The following is a 14888-nucleotide window of genomic DNA, read 5'->3' as shown; positions in this document are numbered from 1 at the left end:
AAGGGGCCCATAACCAATTGGCGATTTAAGTAAACAAGAATACTTTCTTTAAATAAAATATATTAACGAATATTAGAAAACTGACACCGGTAAGTAAAACGTGAGCAATATGACAGAGAACATACAACTAGCTCCATGTGGCTATTTCGGGAACTAAACTTAAGAGAAAATAAAGTGCTGTCTATGACAGCTATTACTTTCAGCCAATATCAAATTTCAATATTTAATATCGTGAACATTTTATTTAGCTGTAGGCCACCTTTTACGAGGTATTTACAAAAAACGGCCCATGAAATCTATTTAAAAATACTTCCCAACTAAAATATTGATCCTAGCGAAAAATATTATAGAACCTTTCTTGTAGGAAATATTATGAAGATTAATTCTGTGTAACATTAGTTTTGGCTGTGAGCCACCGATTTCGAGTTATTAACAAAAAACGGCCCATGAAATTTATTTAAAAATGATTTCCAACTAAAATATTGATTCTAGCGAAAAATGTTATAGAACCCTTCTTGTATGAAATATTATGTAGATTAATTTTGTGTAACATTAGTTTTGGCTGTGAGCCACCGATTTCGAGTTATTAACAAAAAACGGCCCATGTAATCTATTTAAAAATACTTTCCAACTAAAATATTGATTCTAGCGAAAAATGTTATAGAACGTTTCTTGTGGGAAATATTATGTAGATTAATTCTGTATAAGATTATTTTTGGCTGTGGGCCACCGATTTCGAGTTATTAACAAAAAACTGCCCATGAAATGTATTTAAAAATACTTTTCAACTAAAATATTGATTCTAGCGAAAAAACGTATAGAACCTTTCTTGTAGGAAATATTATGTAGATTAATTCTGTCTAACATTATTTTTGGCTGTGAGCCACCGTTTTTGAGTTATCAACAAAAAACGGCCCAAATATCTATTTAAAAATACTTTCCAACTAAAAAATTGATCCTAGTGAAAAAAGTTATATAACCTTTCTTATAGGAAATTTTATGTAGATATTTTCTGTTTAACATAATTTTTTGCTGTGGGCCACCGTTTACGAGGTATTGACGAAAAACGGAGCATGTAATCGATTAAAAAAAACTTTCTTACTAAATTATCCATTTATATATTGATCCTATCGAAAAAACGTACATAACCTTTCTTGTAGGAAATTTTATGTAGATATTTTCTGTTTAACATATTTTTTTGCTGTGGGCCACCGTTTACGAGTTATTTAAGAAAAACTAAAAAATTGACTTTCAAGATCGAATGGCAGGGTACGGACCCCACCTCATGTCATGGCATTATTTTTCCATGGCTATTTAGACCCTCATCTTTCACTGGTAAAAATGACAGACTGCCTCAAGAACCTTTTTTGGAATTTTTTTTTTACCACTTTGTACCGTTCTGGCACGGTGAAGGACCCGGCCAAATGATCTGGCATAAATACTATGCGACTTCTGAGGAACTCTATTTTCACTTTTTAATAATTCCAGGTTGCCTCAAACACCTTTTTTGGGCCTCAAAAAATTAAATCTTTAAAAATTCATAGCTCGATAAAGCCCCGCTCCCCAGCTGCCAGACTTGCAGACCTGATGTTGGCTATGATCAGAGAAGCATCTGAGCACCTTTCCAGGTTGCCTCAAGGACCTACTCCAAAATCCTGCCAGCTCTTGGACCATAATTCGATGATCGTCAGCAACGGTTTTAGCTTGGACCAGTAAAAGGGAGTTTTAAAATTGATGTATTTTCGTCAGCATTGAAAATTAAAGCAGAAACGTTCGACGTGGCTAAGTTAGGCAAAGAATTCTGAGGTATCAATCTCAAAAATTCTTGAAACAATACACAACGATAGAATGTTCCTTGGTAAAGATCAAGTTGAGCAATCCCCTTCTGTTCTACATTTATTAAACTTACTGCTGGTGTGATGACTTGTGGTCGGTTTTTCGGTATTCATTTTATTCGCAGATCTCTGTTATCGTTTGTTTCCTGAAGTTCGTAACAAGCCTAAAAGAAATATAATTAATTTGATTTTTGACTGCATTATTAAATCAGCTTGACGGTAATATAATGTTGCGCAAGTAATCCATACCTACATAGGTACTAAAACATTGTAAGGTAAATAAATGCTTACAAAATGTATGTGGCTATGGCAATGCCTACATAGCAATAGGATGGTACAATGTAATTTCTTGACTTTTTTGTTTACGCTTTATTTGTACACAATAGTTTTAACTGGGCTCTTGATCGAATAACTTATGAGTTAGGTATTTACTTGTCGCGGCAAACGTGTGATAATACGTTAGCAAAACGCAAGTTGTGCTTGAAAAAAACCTTAAAAAAAAGATATTTAACACTTACCTGGTCTTCGGTTTCTTAACATTTTAAGGAGAAAATGTTCATTCACCGGTCACTACAGCCTTCGCACAACCTTCTGAGTGCGAGCCGCTCGGCCGACTGTCGAACTGCCGCAATAACTTTGGAAGGTATACTTTTACAACTAGCGGGGTTTTAGCGTAGCTTTGCTGGTTTGTCCTGTTTCAGTGTGGCATTATGAATATTTTTTAGTAATAAATTCACCGTAAAGCCACAGTATAAAGCAGTAATAACTCTTCTAACAAACTTCACTCCGCGCGGTGTGTCGAAAACTACTCTCCATATGCACCGAATACATGCGAAACTGGTAAGTATTGGGCTGGACAGTCGGGGCCGCGTTCGCGCGCTGTGTTGACGTGTTGAGTTCGGGAGAAAATGACGTCAGCACCGAAGACATATTTTCGTTACTGTAGTGTTTATGGGTGTATGGAGAACAGTTCTCAAAATGCGGAAATGTCAGAATGTTCTTTAGAATTCCTAGACACCCAGAAAAGTAAGTGGTTGTTATATTTTTTGCAGTGTTAGGTACATTATTGCTTACGTAAATGGCGTAAAAGTGAGATTTAAAGCTAGAATGACACATTAAAATCAATAAGGATTTATCTGTAACGACATTTAGGTAGATGCTGCGATCTATCTAGCTCGAAAGTTTGGTACCTACTTTTTATATATTTTTTTTTTATACAACGTCGGTGGCAAACAAGTATACGGTCTGCCTGATGTAAAGCGGTCACCGTAACCTATGGACGCCTGCAACTCAAACAGTCACATGCGCGTTGCCACCCCATTAGAAACTTGTACACTCCCTTTTGCTGTGTGCCTACTTAAATATTGTGCAAACATCTATTCAAACATTTTATGTAAATACGATTTCGTCAGTATTTAAGAAACAAACACGTACTTGAATCTTTATTAGATAAAAAGGTAGAAAGAGCGTTGGTACTAGTATAGCGCCATACACAATTACAACGAGTAGGACAGTAGCACAGGTACAACCCTGCGTGACCTTGCGCAGTAGTAACGACCGCGTCGCCGCTGCCGGAGATTAACTACTGATTTATCCTTATACTGTGGTAAAGCGCAGTAACTAGGTTTTAGTGATGTACTTGTAACCGAAATTACAATGAAAGTCTTTAAATACACGGTTAAAGGACTTTAGCCGTGTTTAAGCGTAGTATTTTATTTAAAAAAGTGAATGTTATAAAATGTAATAACGCAATTAAACGGCTTTAATGGGAATTTATGAAGCTTATGTCAAGTAACGTTGTTATAGTTATGTATCGTGTGATAAAACTATGAAGATAAACAACTGCTAAGCGCTTTAATATAAGTTATAGAAGACAAATGTGGGTTTGCGGTTTTATACTATTGAAAAGGGTTATAAAATAGTGCACTTAGCGAGGTATGTCGACTCTGTATCTCGGTAACTAAAAATGATAAAAATATGATTCCAAGACCAGTCGATGGGGAATTCTTTCCTATTTAAGAATATTTATCCAAATGAAAACTGGTAATATGCAGCTTAGAGGGGTTCTAGTGATAGGACGGCAGTATAGCGAGGAAAGTACAACGCAAAAAACGCGTTTATCACTGCTTCCAGTAGTTCCACAGGTGGTAAATCATCGTCATCACTAGATTCACTTCACTTTTATCAATTTTAAAGCAGAAAAAATAACTATATTCAAGGTCAAATTACTTTATCCACTAGTGGATAAAATGCGTTTTTACCCGCTGGTATTAAAGGACAAAACACGTGTTTCCGAGCTAGTGAGGGGAAAAATATATTATCAGTGATAAACGATAATGGATAAGTATACAAGTTTTTGCCAAGGTGAAATTTGTAGTCAAGTTGCTACTTTCGTAGTATAAAGATGTTAATAGGTATCGTTGGAAGTATATTTGTGATTGTGCACGGGAATACGTCCCACTTTGTCGATTGCTAGAAAGCCAATTTGTCAGTTTATTCATATAAATATACAAGTAAATCTCGCCTTAATGGTGTACCACTTTGTTGTAACAAAGTGGGACGTTTTACTAAACACACTCACATTTTAGGAAAATAAAACGGTGACATATCTGGAGGAGCCCGAAGTTGTATGTTACGATATTTATTTTTACCTTATTTATTCAAAACGGGAATGAAATCTAAAAATGTGATTTACTTTTATAATCAGATCATGAGATCAGGGTGGCTAGCCGAATGGCACAATCGCTCACGAAACGCTCACGAAACGAAGCGCTAGTAGATATCTATCTCTATCGCGCTTGCGTATTGGCGCGACAGAGCCAGCGGCGTATCGCTTTCGTTTGGCGTCGGAGAAATTTCTACGACGCGAAACGAAAACGAAACGCCGCGATAGGTAGTCTGGCTCTGTCGCACCAATACGCAAGAATGATAGAGATAGATATCTACGAGCGTTTCGTTTCGTGAGTGTTTCGTGAGCGGTTGTGCCATTCGGCTACGTACGCACATAACGCACCCTAAAAACTTTATTTCGTTACCACACAAAAAGCCCCTAAAATGATGACGCCCTCATTTCTTTCTTTTTTTCGTAGTACAAGGTTAAATTGATTTATCTGGCCCGAGGGTCATTTAGCACCTTTTGCAGCATTTTACTAAATTGCGGCCGCAATATCATTGGATTTTAAATGAATTTAAGGATTTCAGAATTTACAGACATTATGACTAGGTATTCTTTTTAAATCAAGAAAATCATTTTACAGAATGTAATAAAATTTAGAAACTGACAAATAGTGCGCCATCTATACGCAGCATTTAATATTAAGACACTACCAGTGAGATTACTAATTCAAACAATGGGCGCTAGATGGTGTTCTACGATGGTATTCCTGACTACTCTGTGTTGATTGGTCGGTTTGCGAGAAGATGGCGCTAGTTTACGAGTATACCAGAGAAATGTAAATGACAGATGGATAATAATGTTCATTATAAAAGCCCGAAGTATGGTAAATCCTAGGATTTATCGGTAAAAATATATTTAACGATGCCGATAACGGACTTTTACCTATCTTATTCGGTAAAACCTGGTTTTACCGGTGCCATCTTTTTAGCGATTTGTCCGTGTCCATGTTTATTACCTTGACCATAGAGGAATAAGCAAGGGAAGAGTTGTAACACTTGTAACTCCACTCCATACATCAGTAAATGCAAAATATTTGTAGTGACATCTAGCGTCATTCACGCGTCAACTAGCGTTATTTGTATGTCCAATATGTCAACACATTATCTTTTGTTGCCTTAGATCAGTGGTTTTCAAACTTTATGGTGTCACGGCCCTTTATGACTCCTTAACTTTTTCGCGACCCCCATAGCTCTTTCTTTGCCAAATATTAGCTATATCAAGTATAACAAAACTGGATTTGCAGATTTATTTTCTGATTATGTTTAGCTATTGAAAGTAGCAAACGAGTATCTTGCCGTGATATCTTTGACGAAAACATAATTACAGCAGATAAAGTTAACGGATTTCTAGCAAAAAAATAGTTGTGGACAACATCTTTACACAATATAAACGTGAACGTAGAAATCCATATTTCTGTTATGGTGGAGAGCTTGCAAAGTCAAATAAACCAATTCTCAAGATATTTCTCAAAAACTTGGATTTTGAATCCTTAGGATCTAAGGCTTAGATAAATCTATTTTCTGTACAGAGACAGCCGCCGGCCTAGCCAAAGTGACAATCGTTGACGCTACGTGACTCGAATCGCAGTCTGTCTTTGTCGCGCCACAGAAGAGTAGCTACAATATATATTTTTTGTTTTTTGTAATTTTAATTCTTATTATTAGATATATTTGTCTCTGTGTTTGTTACCTTTAAATGTGTATGTGATTTAAATGTATACCAAATGGGTTTTTTGTTACCTGATGGAATAGGTAAATAAATAATAACAATTATTAATAAGCTTACGAAGCGTCAGTAACTGTAACTTTAGCTATAAGTACCTCGTTTTTTTAGAGTTAGAAATTTGGTAAACAAAAAAGCAGTCGTCGTCAACCTGTCTTCTTAGGACAAATATTAGATGTTAACAATTTTAACCAGAACGAGAACATAACAAGGCAATATTAGTTATTTTTAGAGTTTTGTTTTAATTGCACCCGTAGGTATATCAACCGCATCATTTGATGATTTGCTAAGCAAAATTGGAGTGATTATTTATTTATTTATTTATTCAAGAAACTAACGTCCAGAGGACTACATGACGGTGTTTTTGCAAGCCACTTGGGCCTCAGATCCATTGCAGTAATCACAGTCGAATGCCACCAAACTCACAGCACAAAAGAGAATATTCATAATAAAGTAATAACATCATAAGATCTATACGTTAATACACCAAATAACGTACCTAATATGTATAAATAAATAAATACCATTGACAACAGTGACAACTCATAGAATGAACCGATAGTTTCAAATGTCTGCTTCTTTGGGTTTATTAATATGAAACCTTTCCAGAGCTAAATTAGGAAATTTAAAATAATACAGACTAAAACAAATACTTTCAAATGAAATGTATAATTGTAAGTATTATTTATATATAAATAACAAACACACTTTTATAATTTTAGTGTAGAAAACAATAGATCGAGTATTTTATTAAAATCTGTTTAAGATACTGACAGTTGATGAATGACAGTTGTGCCAAAAGTGCCTCATATAAAAGACCTCGTGCTTCATGCTTTTACGTTCTCTCTAATGCTAAAAAAATGAAGTATAATTGACGGAATCAGGCGTTACTTTACGGAAATCCATGTTAATCGTAAACTAGAACTATCCTTTGCTAATCCGCGAATAAATAACGTGCAAATCAATCAGTGCTAACCTGTTATACTTGCGTATTTTTTACATGCAATTAATTTTCCCACCCTCCCGCCGCAAAAATAAAAATAAATACGCAAATAAATATAACAACCCACCACCAAAAATACAAAACTCGACACGTGTTTCGCCTCTCTACGAGGCATCCTCAGGAGCTGATGTTGACGGTCCGAAGTTCCGCAACTGACCCAATTCAGCCAAATTGACCCTGGTCAGTTGCGGAACTTCGGACGGTCAACATCAGCTCCAGAGGTTAGCACTGATTGACTTGCACGTTATTTATTCGCGGATTAGCAAAGGAATGTTCTGAAGTATAGGTAGGTATCCTGTCTTGACACCTAAAAAGGATTTACAAGACGAATGAACATTCAAGAGAGGCTTCACTTCTCAAAATGTCATGTTTAATATTGTACGAGACAATTCTTAGAGATTAATCAGTGTTTGCTTTGAGCTTTAAGCGCAGCTGAGCTTAAGTCGGTTTAATAAAGCTGCTAAGACGTTTGAAAGTGCAGGCATACATCTAATTTATACGAGCTTAACGTATTTATTCAATGGTATCAGGAGGTTTAGCCTTATTAACCTTAGGGATTTATAAATATACCATTATGGTCTACATACACAGTGCCTTAGTGTAAACTGTAATGCTGCAAATGGGCCTTTTTTTTTCAAAGTTGTCCACCCCACTTATTTTTGGATTTGGAAATTTTTATGTGGTTTCCACTCAGAGTCACGAGCTTCAATTCTAATAGGAGAAAAAAAGTGTCTCAAGGTTTTTCTCCGTTCCGTTACCATTTTTTCATACATTTTGTATGGCGGTAACGGAATGGAAGGTTCGAAAAAATGTATGGAATTTTTTTTTCTCCTATCAGGATCGAAAGACCTCGAGATTCTGAGTATTAATCGTTAAAAAAATACCCATGTTACATAAAAGTGGGGTGACTGAAAAAATTTAGCCCAAATAAATACTAACTTTAATTATTCATAAAAAAGTTTTTTTTATCTATATTTATTTTGGAGCCTTGGTCCATGGGACTACGCCGGCTCCGTTAGGACACTTCATATTATATTATATATAGCCTCATTTATTCCTTAGGTAATACATTCACATTCAAATAATGTACAGATCATAATTAATTATTTTCACATGCATTTTTTTTTCATAGCTATTTCATATTAATTTTTTTAAAATTAACTAATTTAAATTTACTCGTTTATAAGAATTTATTAATTTTTCTCAATAATTTCATGCGAATTAAGATATTTATAATTAATTTATTTTATAATTTTTTCTTATTACTTAAGGACCTCTCTTCGAGTGAAGGCCTCCTCCATATTATTCCATACATCTCTATTGTTGGCTTTCGACATCCAGTCTTTACCAGCTACTGTATTTATTTCATCTACCCATCTTTGTCTAGGTCTTGCTTTTTTTCGCTTATGTTGTGGTCCTGGCCAGATAGTCGCTTTGTACGTCCATTTCTCTTTATTCATACGTGCTACATGACCAGCCCATCTCCATTTCTGTTTTTTGCTATATTCCAAAGCGTCTATTACATTTGTGTTTTTTCTGATATCTGCATTGCGTTTCCTGTCATTTTTTCTGATATTAAGGATACTTCGTTCCATAGCTCTTTGGCATACCTGTACTTTATTTTTTATGCTATTACTAAAGAGATTCTGAGTATTAATCGCTTAAAAAATACCCATGTTACATAAAAGTGGGGTGACTGAAAAAAAAAAAATAGCCCAAATAAATACTAACTTTAATTATTCATAAAAAAGTTTTTTTTATCTATATTTATTTTGGAGCCTTGGTCCATGGGACTACGCCGGCTCCGTTAGGACACTTCATATTATTATCAATAATATACAAACTCATTATAAAAAAATAAGTCAGAACAAAACTAGTAAATAAAACAACCGAATTTGTATATTTATCTACAAAATCATTTTTTTTTTGTTACTTATATTGACACTGCCTTTAGTTTTCTGAGCTATCTTTTTACGTCTTACTGGGCTTCACGGAAGACCAGCGCTGTAGCATTATATGCTGGAGCATATGCTGAGTGGAGTCCTTTTGTAGCCTCTATCTGCAGCATCAGCACCTTTTGTTGTATTTAATAATAAGCAATATAGTTTTAAGTATTTAGTTCCTAAGATCTCTTTTTTTCTTTCTTTTTTAATGTATGTGATGCTGTATGATGGTTTCTGCAATAAACGTTTTTCTATTCTATTCTAAATTCAGCAGTCTTTGACAGGAGTTCCGCGAGAAGTGATTGGAACACCCCTATGGCGGTCATCGTATATCCGTGGACCTCAAAGAGCTGCATTCTCTTCGCTCGAGTCCGGACACAATCCATAAGGAAGTGATGCATATCCTCAACAGTTCCACAATCTTCGCAGTTGGGCGAATCGGTTTTCCTCATTGGATGTGCAAACTTATTCAATTGAATGTGTCCGAACCGAAGACTGTGCCCGGACAATATCTATTCGCTCCAATGAACCAACTTCCCACCACGGGATTCGAGGAGACTCACACTGTATGGTCTGATTAGCTACTTTTAACAGACACATCATCGTCACGCAGCAGACGTTTATGGAGCTTCCCATACAATAAAACTTGACGAACGCTTTAACGGTGACAGACGGTTTGATGCAACCGGCCCTAAAACTATTGCGTGGGACATGTTTGAAGCCTCGAGGGCATTTAAACTCATTCGAGTGCACAAAGAACCAATCACCATCATTCATCGTTGTCTGGCAAAGGACTGTGAAAGTGACATTTCGATATTGAGGGTGATTGAAAGAAAGAAATCTAGAACTGATTGGCCAGTTTGCTTGTAAACTTTAATGTAAACAGCAAGATATGATTTGATCGTCTGATAAATAAAATGTTAGGTATTTCTTATTAACGATAGGCAAAGGATCGCGATAGGTAAAAATAAATATTAATTATAAAATTATTAGAATTTAGTAGTGCTAGTAGGTTGAAGCATAATAGAAAGTAAGTTTTACTTAGGAACTATAGGTACTTAGAGATTAGTACTTGAGTCAAAAACCACCTCAGTCGGAGGGGTTGTATGTTTTCGCGCACTTGGCTTTGGTTCAGTATAAACACATTCACTATCACTATCACTTTGGTTCGTTTTGTCAAGCGGGGTTGCCGTTCAAATTTCCAGATCCCCGTTCGATATTTGTGGTATGTGTACAACAGGATGACCAGTACGGGAATGCTGACGCTCAAGGATGTTCCGATTGTAATATATTGATATCGATCATGAGTGGACATCTCCTCAATTTGGGACTGGGATTTAAGCATTTGTATATCCCGATGGAGCTGTTGAAACTCTTGTTCGTGTGTTTCATTGTGGAAAGTCATCTGAGCGAGGGATGTGTTCAGTACATTATTTAATGGAGACACTTCGAGTAATAAATTGTGAGGATCTAAATCAGTAAATGCTTCTTCGATGTAATCTTTGTTGGCGTATAGCATAAATGTGTCGCCTTTCAAGACACAACCTTGGCCGAGCTGAATCAGTCCGTTGCTATGAAGTACTTTTGTCGCCAGACCGTCTGGGCATAAGATGCGAACTAAGCATTCTTCGCAACAGGCGAATAGCCATGTGTTTTGTTTATGCAATTTGTACCACTTGTCGGCGCAGGGTTTTCTTTCCGTATGGCAGTACGAGTCATGCTTCTTTTGATGATTTAGTATTTCTGTGTTGCAAATGGATTTGCCTTGTTGTACGTCATAAATGGGATTGTTCAAGTGACATAATACCTTTTTTCCGTTCATTTGGGTACACCTGTTGATATCAGTGCTTTCCATTGGTATGAATGTATCTTGGTTAATGTTGAATGCGATTAGATCGGTTCCGGGAATAACCTGTATGACGTTGTCGGGTGATACGTGCTGCGGAATGCTTATTAAGCGGTCAATTTCGTATATTTCATCGCTTAGCAGAGGGATTTTTACTTCTATTATAAGATATTGGTCAGTTAAGCGAGCTTGGATTTGGAGTAACTTGTATAAGTTGCGTATATTGTCATTAATCTCCGGAAGAGCCAGTTTGCTGGCCAGATGGCGAGCTATTGTGTTTAGCTCAGTTTGCAATTGTTTGGGCGATAAGAGATGGACGTCGATGTGACCATGATACATGTTGGTCAACATATTTATAACGGTTTGTTGTATGTTTTTTAGATGTTGAAGGATTCCGTTCGCTGCCATAGAGGAAGTCATAATGTGCAATGCATTTTCGTGTTGAGTATATTCTTGGGTTGCTTCCTTTGTTAGTCTGTTTAAGTGGTCAGTAAGAATCCGAAATTGTTTGTTCATAGTGTGCTCGTTGCGCTTTAGAATGTTGCCCTCGGCTTCGATTATGCTAGTTTGATTCTTTATTAATTGTAATAAATGTTGTTCATTATGTTGTGTCATTCGGATGTCTGTTTCATATTTTTCGGCGAAACGCTGGTCCAGTACCCCAAACAGGGAGTTTGCAAGATATCCCACCCCATCGGCTAGCCCTCGTCGATATCGATGAGTTTCCATGGGTTGATTTTTAAGTAATGTATTGTAATAACGCAACTCTTGCATGTTTTGGTCGAGCTGGTTGATAATAATGTGGAATTGTTCTAACATTTCGGGTCGTGCCGAACGTTTTATCTGTGTCACATAAGTATTCAATGCATTTATATTTTGCCAATAGTTTGTCATGTTATAATATAAAACTATTTTCCAATCATCTTTGATTTCTTGCATGTCAGATATCTTGTCAAAGTACAGTGTTCGGTCCGTCTCTAACGGAGTTAATTTAAAGGTTTTTAGTTCGGCTTGAGTGCCCGGCGTGAATAGTGTCATGAGGAGCAGAAGGATGTAACATAAGAGCGTCATCCAGGACATCTTGCGTGTTTGCGAGGAAGGTTTGGTATGGGTGGTAGTGAATGATGAGTGGTTAACTTCGTTGTCATTTTTTGTGTTAGTGGTTGAATTATGAACCAGTGGTACTAGTTGTACAATTGGCCGTTTCATGATGCCATTTTCTGTTTTTAGGGTTACCACTCTTGTGTGTCCATCCTTTCCAGGGTGGGTGTCAATTACTCGACCTAATGCCCATCGTCCGACAGGTTGATTGCTTCGGATGCATACGATGTCGTTCAATTGTAAATCTTCTGTGGGCTTCTGCCATTTATTTCTTGCTTGTAGTTGCTGTAAGTATTCTTGGGACCAGACGCGCCAGAAATCACGGGTAATTTTTTGTACTAGTTGCCATCTCTTCCTGAGATCGTAATCCGAATTGATTGGTTCAGGGGCTGTCAGGTGGGCTTCGCCCACAATGAGGAAGTGACCCGTTGTCAGGCACTTCAAATCTTCAATGTTTTCCGTCAACGGGCACAGTGGTCTCGAATTCAGACATGCCTCAATCTGGCATAATAAAGTCGAGAACTCCTCGTATGTTAGTTTTTGTTCTCCAATTATCCTCTTCAAATGATATTTGGTACTGCGTACGCTGGATTCCCAAAGACCCCCTGCTGAAGGCCATGCTGGGGCGTTTAAGTGCCAGGTGGTGCCTTTGTTCGTAAGACAATTTATTACTGTTGTATCCATGCTGCGCAGTATTTCCCTGTGCTCTGCTTGGAGTTGTCGATTCGCGGCGACAAAGTTTGTGCCATTGTCGCTGTACATATCTCTTGGTTCGCCACGTCGTGCACAGAACCATCGGAAAGCTGCCAGGAATGCGTAACTGCTCAGTTCAGAAACCAACTCTAGATGTACGGCTTTTGTCGCAAGGCAAACAAATACCGCTATGTAAGCCTTTAATGTTTTTATTCCTCTACCCTTGTTTGCTTTGATGTCAACGAAACCTGTAAAGTCGACCCCAGTGTGTAAGAAGGGTCGAGATACTGTCACTCTCGGTTGAGGTAGGTCAGCCATGATTTGTTGTTGCTTAGCGGCGTTGAATCTTCGGCAAGTAACGCATTGATGAAGGTATTTTTTTACTGCTTGGTACCCTCCGACGATCCAGTATTTGCACCGTAAATGTGATAGGGTCAGCTTCGGACCCCCATGGAGGGTCTCTGTATGTGCTCTGTTTATTAGTAACTGTGTCAATTTGCTATTTTTTGTGATAATCATCGGATGTTTTGTGAAGTACTGTAAAGATGAGTTGTCGAGCCTGCCTCCAACTCTCAGAATACCGTATTCATCTAAAAACGGATTGAGTTTCAAAATGGGGCTATTTGTATTGACAGTTTCGTTTGCATGTAACTTCCTTATCTCGTTAGGAAAGTCGTAATGTTGAATGTACTTGACAATGACCCTTTCTGCAATTCGTAACTCGGTCACTGTTAAGTAGAATGACTTAACGTGCACAGTCCGCTGTGTCGCACGTGTTACGTCAGTAAAGCGCAAAATCCATGCTAGGACTCTAACAATGTGAGTCATGTTGTTATGCGTACTTAGCAATTCTATTATTAGCGACGGAGGCTCTAATTGCACAGCATTCGCTTGTTTGGGTTTGATTTCACAGTCTGTTTGTTTTATGTGGTTGTCAAGAAATGTGTTGTCAAAATGTTGTAACCATTGAGGGCCTTGCCACCACAGCGTGTTCGTTTTCAAATTGGACACGCTGAGGCCTCGTGTAGCACAGTCGGCGGCGTTATCTTCTGATTTTACATGGTTCCAATGCTCACCAGGAATAACGTCGACCACTTGTTTGACTCTGTTGCTTACGAACGTCTTCCACTTCGTAGGATCGCCCTTGAGCCAGCTTAAGGCAATCATAGAGTCTGGAGATTATTACAGATAGGTACAAAAAAAATAGGTACAAATTTTAGTATCACATTATTATATTATAATTTAAAATATAGTCTTACAGTGCCCCCATGGTAATGTTTGTATATTGTCAGGCAATATCTGCCTTTTATCATCGTTGCAGTTTAAAACTACCTTATCAACTTGCTGTGAATATAAAACATGTTTGATTGATCGAATCATATTCATATTATGGCTATACACTTTTTTTGTTTGCAAAACTTTGTCAAAATGTTTAATTCTTAATTTATTCGTTATAGGTTTTGTGACACCTTTTGCTTTCGTTATTGTCTTCTTTACATTTTTTAAACAGTACAGTTTTGCTCTTAATCCAATAAATTCAGTAATTACCGTACCACCAAATTCATCTTTAAATAAACCAGGTACTTTAGCATTTAGTTTAGGTATACCATAAGGGTTATTGTGGTCATAATTACTAGTATCATATTTTGATATGTTTTTATTTAGATCATTGTAAAAGTCATCAGTAATAATGTTATAAAGAAGGCTATCAGTATCAGTATAACAGAGTTTCACGTTTTCTTTGTACGTTTTTTAATGAAATTATAATGAAATTGATATAAATGTGTTTTTGCCAATTCTAAAACTGTAAATCCAATATAAATCGGGCGGTCTAAACAAATTTTTCAGGACTTAATTGAACAGCCACAAAGTTTTCATTAAATATGGATACATTCTTTACATTAGGTTTTAATAATATTTTTTCTGCACCTAAGTGTTTGTTTGTTTTATTGTCATTGTCTTTCCATTTTATTGCTAATTGAACATGTAAATGTTTTCGCTTATTTTCAATTGTTTTTCCAAATATAGCATTATTTAATAGTTTAAAAAAGTCTTTTTCAAATGAAGT

The sequence above is a fragment of the Leguminivora glycinivorella genome, chromosome 18, assembly GCF_023078275.1.
Source record: "Leguminivora glycinivorella isolate SPB_JAAS2020 chromosome 18, LegGlyc_1.1, whole genome shotgun sequence".
Classification (NCBI taxonomy): domain Eukaryota; kingdom Metazoa; phylum Arthropoda; class Insecta; order Lepidoptera; family Tortricidae; genus Leguminivora; species Leguminivora glycinivorella.
Note: the sequence above shows the minus strand (reverse complement) of the source record.